The sequence below is a fragment of the Chiroxiphia lanceolata genome, chromosome 3 (genome assembly GCF_009829145.1).
Source record: "Chiroxiphia lanceolata isolate bChiLan1 chromosome 3, bChiLan1.pri, whole genome shotgun sequence".
Lineage (NCBI taxonomy): Eukaryota > Metazoa > Chordata > Aves > Passeriformes > Pipridae > Chiroxiphia > Chiroxiphia lanceolata.
This window is the reverse complement of record NC_045639.1, coordinates 63151597-63167772: the sequence shown is the minus strand read 5'-3', so window position 1 is coordinate 63167772 and position 16176 is coordinate 63151597.

The window sequence follows — 16176 nt, the reverse complement described above, 5'->3', positions numbered from 1 at the left end:
ATTGATTTTTATTAGAAGTACTTTGTGGAGGTTCAGGCATTTGTGACCTACTACAGGAAAGCTTTCATTTAAAAGACATGAAGATTGAGAGACTAAAGATAAGGTATTCAAAGGAGGTTATATAGTTTTGCACTCTGTTTAAGTTGCTCTGGAAAAGCTAAACTCATGCAGTATGACGAGTCTTTTTTTTGAAGACATTTCCCATATTTTTCTATGTTAACCTTTTATATGTCTATCATGATGTTTCTCCTATACATTATTTATTAGTAGACAAGTTGCCTCCTGATGTTCCCCAAACATCAGTCTCCAGTAGGAGACTAGTAACCAAAAGTAGGCTGCTTTTTGCTAGAACCCCACATGTACATTATCACTGTCTTATCAGAAATTCACATTTGCATGTAGGATAGCAAAGATGTGAGCCTGAGTTTCAATGCAAGACTCAGGTTTCCTTCTGTACTCATTAAATTTGCACAAAAGAAACACTGGTGTTCAAACTAGAAGGTTAGACAATTTTGCTTTGGCCACAAACATATTACAGTTACTAAGGTTTAAGGTAATGTTATTGAGAGTCATTAAACACCAACTGATTTAAAATAGGGTATGAAGGGACTGGTAAGCTTTCATACATTTTTAAAATGGTATTCTTGGCCTTTTCACTACAAAAAACCACAATGAAAATATAAATTATTCCCCTAGGGAGAGGCATAAACAAAGCAATTGGAAAAGAGTATTAATTACAATCATAACATTAAAAGACAATTAGTGTTTATAAATCAAGTGTGAGGTCTCATGATGGACTTAGCCTAGTCTATGAGCAAATGCGTGCCAAAGCCATGGTCCCTCCATCACTACCTTCTTTACATATCTCCCTATGTCCCTTTACTGACAATAACACTTTGGGGATCACACACCGACTTGAATGGCTAGGTAAGAAAAAGTAAAATGAGAAACAAAAATATCCCTATCAAACTTCCTCCCTACTTTGTGGCACATGAGGGTGACAGAAGAGCTACAGGAATAAAGGAAAGGAGTAAGATGGAGGAAAGTGTTGAATACTTGAGGCAAATAACTTCAATTGATATAAATCTAGCACCAATAGATTCAAGTATATTTGTATCAACTTAAGTTGACAAAAATCAGCTGCTTTTGTCAAACTTCTGCAACAACTCTACAAAACCACTGAAAATTGTCTTTATCTGAGCCTTTATTTCACATGCTTCTACACACAGTAACGTGTTTCTTGATGCTTTTCCAAGCTGACTGAGAGAGCAGTATTGGATTATTTGACACTGAAATGGGTCTAACTATAACACACTAACCATGAGACATCCAGCCCAATATCTAAGTTGACCATCAGATACCTGTGTAGTCAGCAACAAGACGATATATACGGGTTTGGGTCTTGTTTTGAGACAGAGGAATAAATACAACACCAAGCTGCGTGGTGCAGTTAACTCATTGGAGGGAAGGGTTGCCATCCAGAGGGACCTTGAGAGGCTTGAGAGGTGGGCCAATGCAAATCTCATGACGTTCAATAAAGCAAAGTGAAAAGTCCTACGCCTGGCTCATGGCAACTCCATGTGTAGTGTCCTTCTTTACCCCTAATCATCCATTTATGGACTTCTATGGAGAAGAAAGACCAGGTAAAAGGGACATTTGCTCTCAACTAGTACAGACATTCCTGTGGCCACTCCTGCGTCCCATGCTGATTCAGTCAGATGAAAGTACTATGCCAGACAGACAATGGATTTTTATACTGCTAAACTAGGTAAAGCGAAGCCCTTGCCTTGGATATGTAACATGAAGAGATCTGCTCATCTTTTTTCTTGTGATTGTTTCTTAAAAAAATTAGTTAGACCTTCTTCATTTTCCACCTCACAGGGTCACGCAGTCTTGGACAAATACTAGTCCCCAGTTCTTCTCAAGTACTTTCCTCATGTTTCCTTGTAAGTCTTTTGGAGAGATTGGGGCGGGAGGGTGGGATTGTTGCATTGTTTTTGTGTTTCTCAGGAGAGTAATTTTCTGTTTCCAAATTTTCCACTTCCAATTGACAAATAGTATTTCATCCAGTATCATTTTTAACACATAAGCCAGTCTAGTGCTTTTGGTTTCCTAGCAGTTAAGCCCTAAAGATTCTAGCAACGTAGTTTAAGAGTTGTACTTACTTGTTTAAATGTGTTCTTCCTCTCCATGAGGTATATGGTTTGAGTGTGTGTACACATACCTATATAGAAGAAAATATAGAGTTCAGTTCTTGCAGCAGCAGCAGGTTAATGCCGAAGCATGTGTACAAAATGTCAGAGTTCTAGACTGTGATGTGGGTCACTGCCGTGATATATTTAAAAAATAATTTATACTCAAAAATCTGTATACTTAAGACATTTTTTCACAGGTTGTCTGAACAGATGGTATCAGCTACTCAAGAACAGTGTCAGAGTCAGGACCTGTTTTTTAAGGGTAGATTTGCCAATAACTCATAAAATCTAATTTCTAATCCTGATGAACTATAGCGTGGAAAAGCACCAATTAGTTAACCCTACACACCTGTGTAGCAGATGACTGTCAATGTACTTTAAGGAACACTGCAGGTATGTTATGAAGAATATGACATGACTACAGAGGCGAACAAATGAAAAGGGCTTTTTAAACTATTAAAAACAATTCCAGCTTTACATAGTGGCTGAGGTGTTTCTCTTTCATTTGCTTTTATGCTTTTATGAAACATGTGCATGTTTCATCAGTGCTGGAGGAATTATTTTTGAAAAAAAAGTCTGTAACTCCTCAATAAAAGAGCACATATTCTCTAGAACAAAAAAAAATGAAAATATGTAGAGCATTAAGTGAAGATGATCTGCCTTTCCTTCTCTAGTCCTAAACCCTTGCTAGGAATGTCAGAGTTTTGCCATGAAGGCAATGATCATGTAAATTATGTAAAGTCAGTAAAAGCCTATGCATACAGTTAGTTGAGGTATCATCAGCATACATATACATCAGCAAGAGGTATCATGCTCAAAGTATGTGCAAATAATGTGCATTAGATTGCACAGGCATCTGGTAGAGAGAAAAATTTTACTTATATGCAGTACTGAGACAGATACTAAGATTACTGTCTTCAGAGTTGTGAAAAAGAACTCATATGGTTATGCTGAACATGTGGTTGCTCAAGGAAGATGTTTCTCAAAGACTGTCAGGAAAGGGAAAACACAACCAGGACTGCTTTCGTATTTCCATGTTTAGTGGTTTACAACAGTGGAATTCAGGGCCTGCGATCTATTATAATGGGAGTGAGTATGCAAGTCATGGCATCATCTGGTTTAAAGGCCCATGGCTGTTGTTCTTTTCCATCTAGGATCAGACAAAGAGGCATGAGGCTCCACATAATTAAGAGCAACTATCCCACAGCGGCAAGGAAAGCAGAAAAGATTTCATTGGGAAGGAGGACTGACTACAGTACTTTAAAGACATGATTGTAAACAGAAGAAGCAAACCAGAGAATGTTTAAGAGGAAAATAGCACCCTGACCCTCTCTGGATTAAATACTATCAATCAAGTTTAAATTTAGCGCCTCCATGGTCCCACATGAAAAGAAGGCAGTAGGGGCAAGGAAAGCTTAACGCCTGAGAATATTTGTATTGCATGGCAAGGAAAACAAGCCTAAAGTCAACAAAGGGCGGCCTGTAAAAACAAACAGTCCTGATGAGAACAGTGCTGCCACCAAAAAGCTCATTAGCAGCCAGAAACAGAAGAACTGCCTCTCTGCTCTTTCTTTGCTGACTGCCTCCGGCACAGCACTACCACAGTGCTTCTGACTCAGCTGCTGCCTCCCTTCTAGTATAACCCCTGAGCACTTGCCAGTACCATCACAATGCATGCCCTCAGCATGAAGAGCATTTTGCCGGGGTGGGCTGGGCTGGGCCATGGTAGGAGACAGGAGTAGAAAAAGAGCAGAAAATATCTGAGGTTTTTTCAAATAATAGTAATGTATATATACACGTATAGTAATTGTCTTTATATGTTCTAAGATAAGCCAGCAGAGGGAAACTTTGGGTGTAAAATGACAAGAATAAACACTGCCATGCCCACCAGCAAGTACATGGGATTTCAGAAATCACGTGAATTCCAAAACCAATGTCCCATCTGTCATCACCTATTCACTGCAGGGGGAGTCACAGCTGTAGGGCAATGAGATGCTCCATTTCCTCCTGGTGCATGGGAAAACACAACCGTGCATTTGGACAGAGCTGAGATATTCAGTGAATGGTAAGAAACACAAATACATTTTTTAGCCTTGAGAGTCAAGACATAATTTTCACAAATTTGCATTTCAGTACCTGAAAATGAGGAGTTGGATGATGTCAGAGCCCATTTATACAGCAGTTTGAGATTTTGTACGTTTAGGTTTTACACTGATCACAAGATTATGCTCTATAGAACCAGTTAATTTTAACAAGTGGTGGAGTGCTAGGTCTTCAAGGCAACAGTCATATCCACAACAGTATTAAAGTATTAGGGTTTTATTTGCAAATGCCATTTTTTCCTTTTGTCTTCTCTGTTCAGAATGCAAAACTGCAGATAAATGAACAAAAAGGTAAAAGTTTCTGGGAAGTTCCTCAAACGTAGCAAGTTGCAAGGGAACACCAGTTCTCCACAACAGACTGAATACTTTTCTGCATTATTGTACCACCTTTCAACTTCCCCACCCTACTGTGCTATTTGACTCCTTTCTTCCTCCAAACCTGCTCATATGCACATCAAGCAGTGAACACCTGGGCAGTACCCTAATGCCTTGGTTACTGGTATATATTTGTGTACCTAAATATATGACCACACACAGTCTGTTTATGACCTTTGTGGATTTGCCTGTATTAGTGGAAACTGAGGTTAGTAGATGCATTGCCATGGTAAAACGCATTGATCTAGCACTATTTACTCACCTACGAAGGAACCCACTGGATTGTGTATAATCTGGAATATATGGCAGAGCTAGACCACACACTTTAGGGGTAAATGCTGGTTCAGACATGTCCCTTGTAAAATCACTGGCAAAATTCCAGTCAATTCAGCAGAAAAAACCTTGCTCCAAGGCTGACTCTTCATTTCCTTACCTGTTACCTGTTATAAGGTGCAATGGAAAGATGAAGCTCAAGATAAAACCCCTGTATTTAAAATACCTGTATATAACACAGTAGTACACAGCTTCGAGTTGGTTTCATTTTCTGATGTCATATTTTTCCAATTAGATGCATGCTAAGCAGAAAGGATACCCATCAAATTAGAGGACCCATCTGCCACAAAAATTTAGAAATAAATTTAAACACTCAGAATAAGAAAAAACAACTAAGAATAGAATCTAACCCATTGGAAAACACATTTAAAATTAAATAGTAAGAACATACATCAGTCTTCTATACGCAATTTTCGTTTTACAAAAAAACCATGAGCTACTGCAGTATAATTACAATAATGCAGGTAAATTATCTAGCACTTCTACCAATAGATAAGAATGCCTGAGTTTCAAGAATTTTCAATTATATGTATAAATCTATTGCTTCGGGTCTTTGATTTCATAAATCTGTAATCTAAAACTGGGTTTTTCTTAAGAGTAAATTTTACCCTATAGATTCTACAGTTAAAGAAGATTCATCCTGACTCCTTTAATGTTCTTTTGGCTTTTTGCTATTGCCCTCAATTGCAATGGGAGCTGTAGCAGAATTGCATTTTCTTTTGCAAAAAGAATAGGGAAATTAAAAAACAGGGACTGATACTTATTGTGCTGCATACATTGAGATGACTTGTAATACATAAGAAAGAAAAAATGTAAATCTACAGTATTAATTAATTTGCTCATAAAAAACCCTGATTCTTCAGTGCCTCAGAATATTTGTATACTCTTGCTTCAGGTTTAGAACAACATTTCTGTGAAAATGAATTTGAAGCTTTTCCCCTAGAAATTGTTCAGATTATAGACATAAAATATGAAATGATTATGGAAGAAAGGTTGAAAATTACCTCTGTTGCTATGAAGAATGTGGGAAAATCACAGACACTATTAGACTGACATAGTATTTTCCAGAGGTATTTAAAATAAAGTTCCCTTTAAATCACATGAGAAATACCCTTATCCTGGTATGTCTAATGGAAAGAATACTGGCAAAAATCTTTAGAAAGTCACACAAGGGGTAAAATGTCCATAGGTAAAAAAAAATTGGTGAGTCCATACTCTCCTTTCCAGCTCTATAGCATGACACCAGACTGGTATTTACCTTCAAAAAAGTGCTCTTCTGACTTGTCAGATATGATCATGAGGACGAAAGAAAAAGATTCCCATTAGAGGTTGGGTTTACTTGAGCTTCTGCATATGTTCATCTTTGATTGCTCAATAGAGGCTGTGAGCAAGCATGCTGGCTCATTCCAGTGCTGGTGGCAAACAAAGCAACAAATATAGAAAAGCATCTCTGTTTTCTCAGGGCTGTAACCAAGCTCATACTGCCCCAGTTTGGTAGCAGGCACTGTAAGAAATGACATGGAGCTGCAGGAAGCACCTCCTGTGTCTGTGGTTGTATGGCATTGCAGGGTGCCCCAACAAGGCAACTTTACTTGCCTCTCTGCTTGTGACCTGAATGGGAATAGAGAAAAAAAAAAAAAAAGAACAGAAATGGCAGAAAACTCGTGGCAGGCATTCAGGATCTCACACTGTTTTACTGATGTTAACTGGCTTTCAGACAGGCCTGCCAATAGAACCCCACTCCATGGGGTGTCCGAAACCAGCTGCAGGAGCAGAGCTCATGGGTCTTGACCTCCCTCTCCATCCTTCTCCTGAGGGCCTAACTGAGGCTACTCAACTGCCCCCAGGAGCTGGGTGGCTTCAGGAGCATTTCTGGTATTAAACCCTTGTCACAGGTCAGTTGCTTCCCCCAGTTCCTCTAAAAATACCCATGTCTTGTGGCTTCTGTAATCACATAACTTCATGTCTCCCTTACTCCTTCCCCAGAGGAATGAAGAATGTTGAGCTGCTGGCAGCTAAACTGTATTTAAAGACATTTTTATTTTCTGAATCATATTCAATGTGATGCTTGTTTTAATTATATTTTATACCGAGTGCTGTAAGATGCATGCATGAAAGCTCGTCCATAAATAAACATGTCTTTAAAAGTCCTTATTTATTTTCCTTTAGTCAATTCCCACTCCTTTCCTGAGGTGTACAAAAGCTGGGATATATGGTCTCCAAAGCCCAACCACAAAACCCAGACAGCACACGATGAAAAACAGCCTCTTTGCACCACTGCTGTGAGGGCTTGGCTGTACCCTGGCACTGTGGGCTCACCTGCCTCACTGATGGCTGCTCCAGGGCCCCCAAAATGGCCAGGACTGCCCCTTCTGGAGGGTCAGGTGTTCTCCAAAAGCCTCTCTTAGGGCAGTTGTCGGGTGAAAGAAAAAAGTCTCAGCAGGGAAACACATTGTGAACACTGTGCAAGCGACCACCACCTGATCCTGTGAGGCGGCAGGGCTCAGCCCTTACCACAGGTCCTGGTGGAGGTGCTGTGACCTGGCTGTGCCCCATGCCGGAGCTCAGACCCCCTCAGGGCATCCGTGGGATGGGAGAATGTCACCTGCCACTGAGCTGGGGTGAAGGCAGGGAGCAAGAGGTCAGCTCAGCAGCAGATCAAACAGTGATGGCAGGCGTGGGCCTGCCTGTCAAAGGACCCCTTTGAGGCCAATAAAAAAGGGATTCATGTTCTGTTGCCGGTTGGATCCTGTGGACGAGGCGAGGCTGAGAACAGGCCTGTGAACAGCACTTGTTGGAGGGCAGCCAGGGGAGGCTGCCCCGCCAGCTTTCACAGGACCTCTCGCTGCTGCTGGTCACAAGGCCTCAAGCACAGCTTCTGCCATGGCAGCCCTCCTTCCCTGCCCCACACCCTGTACCCCCAGCACTGCCGGCAGAGCTGCCTCTTGCTTGGCTCTGCCAAACCAGCTGTCTCCTGACAGGAGAAAATAATCTGGGATCAAGGACAGGAAACTGGATCCACACACGCAGGCAAGATGAGAAACTCATGTTTTGTGGCAAGCCCCCTCCATCGATATGCTCCACCTCCCTCCCCCACCTCCAAGCAATGAGAAATGAAAATAAAAGAAATGGAATAAAAGCAGGTATACGTTGCTTTTTTTTTTTTTTTTTTTTTAATGCTTGTGTGAAAAAAAAAGAAGAGAAGAGAAGAGAAAAGAAATCATCCAACTGCATTTTTTTTCTGGCATCAGCACACTCTCCTGCTCCCATTCCCATGACAGCTCCTGTCACCACAAACACATGGGACTGTCCGAATACCTAGGGTTTTACAAAGAGGTGTGCCATGAGGAAAACCACTTGCAAAGGCCAAGCAAAGGGCAGCAGTCCTTTATGGATATAAGTCCCAGCGACTGTCTGCCTCTTGCTTCTGTCCCTCTCTCATCTGTGTTTCAACACCCCCAGTGATTGCTCACACTACTGCTGCAGCCCGTGCTGCCTGGAAATGTTTCGAGTGACTGAATGTATTGCTTAGAAGAAGAAAATGGCCTTTGATATGTTTCTCAAAAAGAGACAATTAAAGAAAAGTAACCCACAAGCCTTCTGAACTGGCTATCCGGCTGGAAAGCAGATACCAGTCAGCCCTACACAGAGCAGTGGCCAACTGCCAGGAATGAGTGGAGCCATCTGGTCCTGCTACCCTCCGGCCCTGTTGCCCTCAGGGGTTGTTTAACAGGGATGTGTTTGCCACACCAGCACCATTGCCTTAGCAACACAACCAAAGTGTTTGTCAACATGTGAGCAACATGAATGATGGTGCCTTGTCCAAAGAGGTCTGGATTGCATGTGTGGTTCTTCTTCACAAAAGGCAGTTTCACCACTTGCCTCACAAAGACCCTGAGTGGGAAACTGGGAGCTGGGACAGAAACTTTCCTGGGAGTCAAAAGCAATTTTTCTTCTAATTGCACAGAAACTGCTATGGCCGTTTGGAATCAGTGACGTCTAAACTAGTAAATAGTACCACTCTAAAGCCGATGAGAAATATCTACAATTTTAAGAAGTGTCTGCTATTTTTAAGTAATAACAGATCTTCCCCTGAAGTGCTGGAAGCCTGTTATGCCCTGTCACCAGACTGCATCAGCCTTCTGAGGGGCTTTCTATTTTCTTAAACCTTTACTGAATTAGGTCTGAGGAAGCAGCTTATATCTACCTATTGTCTTGCCGTCACTAGCTTTAAATGGAAATCTATTCACTGAAATCCCTTTTTTCATCAGCCATTTTTTCCCACATCGGATCAGATGTCAATACTGTCTTTAATGGGAAGGAGCAGGGTCATGCCTGAACAAAGTTTTGTTCTTCTAATGAACAACACGGGTTTTCGCAGCTTACTTTTCACCTCCTCATGTTCCCACAAAAAAAAAAAAAAATCAAATTCGTTAGTGCTATCCCTTATGAGGCTTTCTTTTTCTTCTCTCCTTTTCCTGCTCTAGCTCATGTCAAAGTGCATGTTTTCCCATGACCAATTCCTCTTATTTGATTGATGCACATCTCTGTCAATTAACAGTGCAGTGCAGTTTCTCTCCATAAAAGAGATTTCTTCCAAGGCAGAGAGCATGCCCTCCCCACTCCAGTTGTAGTTGTAAGTAAGGTTAGCATGTTAACTTTAGGTTATTCCTTTGGGTGACATAGGGTAGGGAAGCCAAGGTGCTACTCATAAGTGTCTTTCATGAAGGCTGATGTATGTACAGTGCAGAGTGTCTAAAATGCCACACAGGGATTCTGAAATTCCCCTATGGGGTAGAAAATATAGTCATTGTGATGCTCAGATTTTTATGTACATAAGGACAGGACCCAGTTATTGTGATCTAACCCCAGAGACAGTTTAATATCTTCTGTGAGGATGCATGAGCCATCAGCATTGCCCATGTAGTATGTAGCTGGATCACTCGTCTGCAGAGCCTTCTCCCCACCACCTTTCAAAAAGTCATACAGTCCTGTGGCTCTCACTGAAGTCAGTGAGAGCCAGGATTTATTTGTATAAACACCTCCTTTTGTGCAAAGAACCCAAAGTCTCTGTGAGTCCTCCAAACACTCCTCCAGAAGTTTCTAGTGTCCCTGTAATTTATACTGTAACATCCCTACAGTGGAGTAGAGGGCTGAACTGAATGCAAAGGGAGAGAGACCAGGAGAAAAGACTGTCAGTAGTATTTCTTGGTAGCCATCAGAGTGCAACATGAGAAGTTCCCCATACTGTCTGCACTAACATCTGTATACAAGAAACAGAAAGAGTTGTAGCCGCAGAGGGAGGCGTGTTTTATGTGGTATACTTCTGTTTGGAGTATGCTGTTCTGGATGACTTCAGTGCATTTTCACAAGTAAACCATGTTCTTGTGTTTGTATTAAAATGTTAATACATCTTTTTAAGTTTTAGGCCACAGTTTTAAAGATACATGAGAAAGACCTTGCCACACCAGTAGGGCTGTTATAGGTTCTTTGATGCTGAAACAAGAAGAGTAACATAAAGTCTCTTGATGGGTCCAGTTTGTTTAGGCTGAAAAAATAAAGTGTTGTCAAGGCATGGATAGACAGTACAGTTTCAAGAATGTTCTACCCTTCATATAAGTGGGCAATCTAGAAGACATAAAACAACTGAAACTTTTCCATCATTATGTAACATTTTGTAAAACAAAACTACAAACCTCGTTATGGTTGAGACAAAACTATTTGCAAGTCAGTAATTAAATACCTTTAGGATGAAAGTTACTATTTCAGAGAAAAAATATTTTATTTAATTTTTAAAGCTTTAAAAATTGGGGAATGTACTGCAAAGCTGCCACTAGAATTTATTAGATCTTGTATAAAATTCTAGACTACAGAAGCAGGTGAAAATAATGGAAATGCCAAAATGTTCTATTGTCTACCTTGCTTTTAGTGATATTTGTCTACAAATGATGTACATCTGCATTTCATGCTTTGTACAAATGTTTTTCCATAGACAAAGTGCAGCTACAAATCATACTTTTGGACTAGCTGACGTATGCTTTAGGAGCTTTGCTTCTGTGAGTTAAGTATTGTAAGAAGAAAACCAGATGATTAAAGGTTAATATAAAATTTTCTTCCGTGTGCAGAGGATGACTAGAGCTGACACTAGCCATGATTCACCCACAGGAAAGATAAAGAAGTACCTTGCACACTTCCTCAAGGGAAAGACAAGAAGAAGTAAAGCTTCACTAGGAATGAAAATGCTGCTAGGGAGATATGAGTCAAACCAAGAACGAGATATTCTCACTATGTGCTCAAGAAATCAATTTATTACAAGTACTCATGAACAACAGCTGCATATCCTTCTTCAATCAGAGAAATACCTCTCTGGTATCTCCATACCCTACTTTTCTACCAGGATTTTCAGCTTCTCTGTGTACTATTTTTTTCTGAATGAAACCATTTGGTCAGTAAAAGGTTCCATCACTGTGACATCAATTCCATTCTCTGTACCTCAAATTTGAATTTCTGAAACTAAAAATCTGTGATTATTCTTTGACAAAAAACCAAACAAAAATATCCTTTATCTGAATTTCTGCCATTTTTTTCTGAAATGTTCCCAGGATCCATCTCTGTAACAATCCTTGGCTATGTTATAATTATTTCCTGCATCAGCTACTGTAATTCTCATTTTAATGGCCTCCAGAAGTCATATTCACTAGACTTTAAAATGCCCAGAAAACTGTAGTCAGACCACACATTATGTGCTGAGGTACTTCATCTCTTTTCTCTTCACTCTACTGGCTTGCTATCCTTCTGCCCACAGAATTCAAATCAAATGCTAATACCTTTAAATCACCGTTGACTCACTTTGTATTCAGCCCTTGGCCTAAATATAATTCAGTTTCCCTATCCCAAGTTTTGTCTTTGTTATAATTCACACAGATCAATTTCCATGAAATGCCTACAAGCTAAAGTTAGGAAGGTGGAACTTTTCTAGAGCTTTCAGTGAACTTTCCCAGCTGAAGAAGGACAAAATGGTGCTTGGCCTTTGAAAAAAGATTGCCATTTTCAAAAGGAGGCTACCAAAATAATCTACCTTTTTCAATTTTTCCTGCATTTTCTGTAAGTCCCAGGAGTAGAAAAAAATCAGATAAACATATCAGTGTGAACTCAAGCACTCCTATGCCTATTTCTTTCCCTTCCTGTTACTGGGTCCTTACCTTGTAGAGGCATAGGAATTAACTCTTTATTTCCATCTTCCTTTTTTTTTAACACTCCCAAGCTTCTTAGACATCAGTATGCCTAGTTCAGGGTTGTCCTCAAAAATACTGTTCACCTTTCTTGCTTCCAGGAGAAAGTCCTGTCTTAGCAACATTGTATTTCTGTTTTTCCAAGAGGTAGGAAAAATACATTGCATACAATAAAATTTGTCTTTCATTTTTCTGTATGCTCTCTTAACTCTCTTATTTGTACCCTACCTTCTGCTTTCTCATACAATAATTACCATCTCAACTTCTAATCCACAGCATAATGAAGGTTGCTGTAATCAATTAAATCATATTCTTTTTAATTAGTAAGTGTCTATATTCAAGAGATTGATTTCTGGGTCAACTACTTAACAGCGGGTTCTTACATCTCCTAATGTTCCTGAAATCATAGCGCTAAATTTTATTCTTGGTTTCATTGCTCCAGCAGTCCTAAGCACATCAACCATATGTGCCTGGAAAACTTTAAAATTAAACATCAGAAGAGTAGGGGAAAGAAAATTTCCTTTTGCCTCTCAAGAAAATGCATTGTTTAATTCAGTCAAATATAAATGGAACGCTCATACTAAGCCGCTAGGATGTGCTTAATTTCTTAAAGATGTTTCTCCGTGTGATGAAGTATCATTTGACCCAATAAACCAACTCTAGCCCGAGTCTGTAGATTCACGTAAAATAAACATTGCCCAATGAGCTTCCCACTTCCTTTCCTTTTGGTTTTCTGTATGAATGAATCCTTTTCAGGGGAAATGTTAAAACGATGTTTTCAGATCTCCAGACAATATAGGACCAGACCACAGAATTAAAGTATTTTCTTTGTCTTAAGATAGCTTTCTTCTCTAAGTATGAAAAAACACTTGGATCAGATCAATTGTTCCCTTCAAATTCAAGTAGAAAGAGAAATAAGTGGTTAAGCATACAGTTTACTGGTTTTATTTTAAGAGACAAACATTTTCGTCTGATCACTTTATACGTTGATGAAGACACATTCTAAAAATTACTGTTTAGCTTACAAGGAAGGTCACAGTGTGCTTGGAGTTTGTGTAAAAATGTCAGGTGAACTAATAAAATATCATTTTATGAGTTCTTGTAAAATGTCAGGTCAACTAATAAGCCATCATTTTATGAAGGCAGTGAAAGCACTGTAATTTTTAGAAAAACCTAGAAATGCATACAGTTTAGATTTTACATAGAAAGGAGAAAATCCTCCAAGAGACAAGAAAAAGTTAAAATACACTTCTCACTCCATTTTCCTGGATGGTTCCAGTCAGGGGTAGCTATGATTTTAAACAATAGCATGCACATTTTAATGTACCGGGACTATACAAACAGCTCTTTCCTAATGATATGAGTAAGTTAAACTGCTTTTCTGCTTCTTTTGCCATGCAGCTCTTGTGTTATTGACCATGGAAATAATGAATGCTCAAATGCACCTGACAGCTTTTTTTTTTTTTTATTAGACAAAGGTCCATCACCGAGGAAAACTGCCAGGCGGTACTGCTTTGGAAAACCAAAAGGGTCTCAAAATTTTAACATTTTTCATTTATAAAAAACCTTGTTTGATATAACTAGCTCTCAAAATATGGGCCTAATTTCTAATATCATCATGCTTATGTTTCAATAATTTTACACCTAATTTAAGTAGCTAATAAGAAGGCATGTGGGCCCCCAAAATCAAGGTATCTGGACTAAATAGATATTTTGGATATCTAAACACTGAGGCCAACTTTCTAACTAATTTGTCTTACTCTATATGATCAAACTAATGTACCCTCTTGTCTACATCAAACATGCGTTTATGTTGCCATCAATTTAAAAATCATATAATGTGAAAATTATCTGTAGGACTATAAATTAGATCTCATTACTTATTAATCATGGCTAATAGTGTTCACTTTTTTATTAAAAAATAAACTACTGGTGTCTGACTTTGGATATGAGGACCTTGGCCACTGCCTTAAAGCCTATCTTTGACTATGGCGCTATACAAAACCTCACAGAAAAGATAAGAACCCCGTAGTGACAGGAACTGGGATCACTTTTTTTCTTCTCTCAGTGTTCTATACCTAAGAAAATATGGGGTCTTCATAAAGCAGGAACTCCAGAACAACAACAAATCTCTGACTTCTGTGCCTTAGCAGACATCCAAAGGATCAAAATTCACCATGCAGCCAGAATTTGGGGGAATCCAGCCTTTATGCACCTCCTTGCTTCCTTTCCAGGCCTGGGAAGGAGATACCTGTGGCTAGGTGGCACGACCAAACGTCTCTCCTCCTCCCATCCTTACTCATGCAAGAAGAAAAGACAACTTGAACGGACAGAAGCATGATGGCCAGAATTACCTTCCCTCAGGAAAGCTTTCTGTCATCTGCCTCTCTGCCCATGCCTATTTTGTTCTTCCTCTGGAGACAGAAAGAAAGGAAATAAACCAAAAGAAAGGGCTCCTCTTGGCTATCTTAGAGCTGTCTGAGATCTGAATTGAGAGTAAGTCACCTCAGTTCCTCAGGAAAACATGATGAAAGCTGGCAACACTCTTCATGGGGTTCCATCAAAAGCTTCCATATGAGTAAGAGACGCCTACTCCAGACTTTTGCAGGGCTGACTAGGTCACATGCTATCAGGTTTCTGTGTTCATGAGGACCAAATGCTGCTTTAAAAGCGTCAGAGGAATGAAGAGCATGTAAAATAAGACAGTTTAAAGCCTGGGCTTTTGCTGCGCTTTTATAATCTGCCATTTACTGAAAATATCTCCGTGTGTGAGATCTTTCCCCCTAAGAACATATGTCCTTTCTGCTTGTTCATACTCTGATCCTAATCTCAATTATTTGATGTCATAATCTGCAGTATAGGAATGCAGAGAAATGCCTTCAAAAAAATCCCAGTGCTAATTGAGAGAAGGTGCCTTCTGGGGGTTTTCTGTGTGTAATAGTTTCAGGAATGATTGAAAGAAAACATATTAATCAATTTTGCAGATGATTTGCAGTGGGAAAAGAACATAAACCACTTAAAGGCTGGGAATAATACAGAAAACAGTTTTCATAAAACAAAGGAGGAATCTAACATCACTTGGAGCATACCGGTCATTCAGATCACTTTCCATAGCTATTCAGCAAACATTTCTGAAAACATTTTGAAAACCAGTATAGATGCAAGAATGAATCAATGACAAAGAAAGAAATATACTCATGCCTTAGTCTTTGGAAGAAAGAGAGGTGTTTTCAGTATCCAATGTTATTCTCCTAAAATCCGGAAAAGACGATACAAAATTTGTGTTGTTATACTGTGTTGTTATTCTGGCAAACAGGATGAGACAACAGGAATCTTGTATCCTGTTCAAACATATTGTATTGTAAGTGCCGTTTTCTTTATACGGATAGTAACAATGAACATCTGTAGTGTGCCTTTTAATTTCAACCCCCATAGCAAGATTTACAGTCTTCACTCTCAGAGAAGATGACTTTTTCTAATGAACTGAAAACTATTTTTCCTTATATTCACTAGCAATTCCAGCTACATATAGAAGTCTTTTTCATGGAATTGTGCTAATTCTGTGTGGCTGCATAAATGCATTTGCCATATATGTGTTGCAAAGGTCAGTAATTTGAAGCTTTCAGCAAATTACATCAAATATCATACATTTGTATCAACATGCAAATGTTAAATACACTTGCTAATTTTGTCTGTAATCCATGAATTACTTTAGATTCTATTAGCAACATCTTGTCAAGATACATAGAGCTGGAAGAGTCTAGGCTTAAGTAAGTGCAGCACGATTGGTAAAATATGCTTTAAGAAACCATTTCAGGCCTCCAGACAAATCTTCCTGAATGTTTTCCCATTACCTTTTATTTACAAAATGTGTAATCCTTAATATAATTTTTTCTAAGTTTTTAATATACCATTATCTTCTTTTTTTTTTTTTCTGAT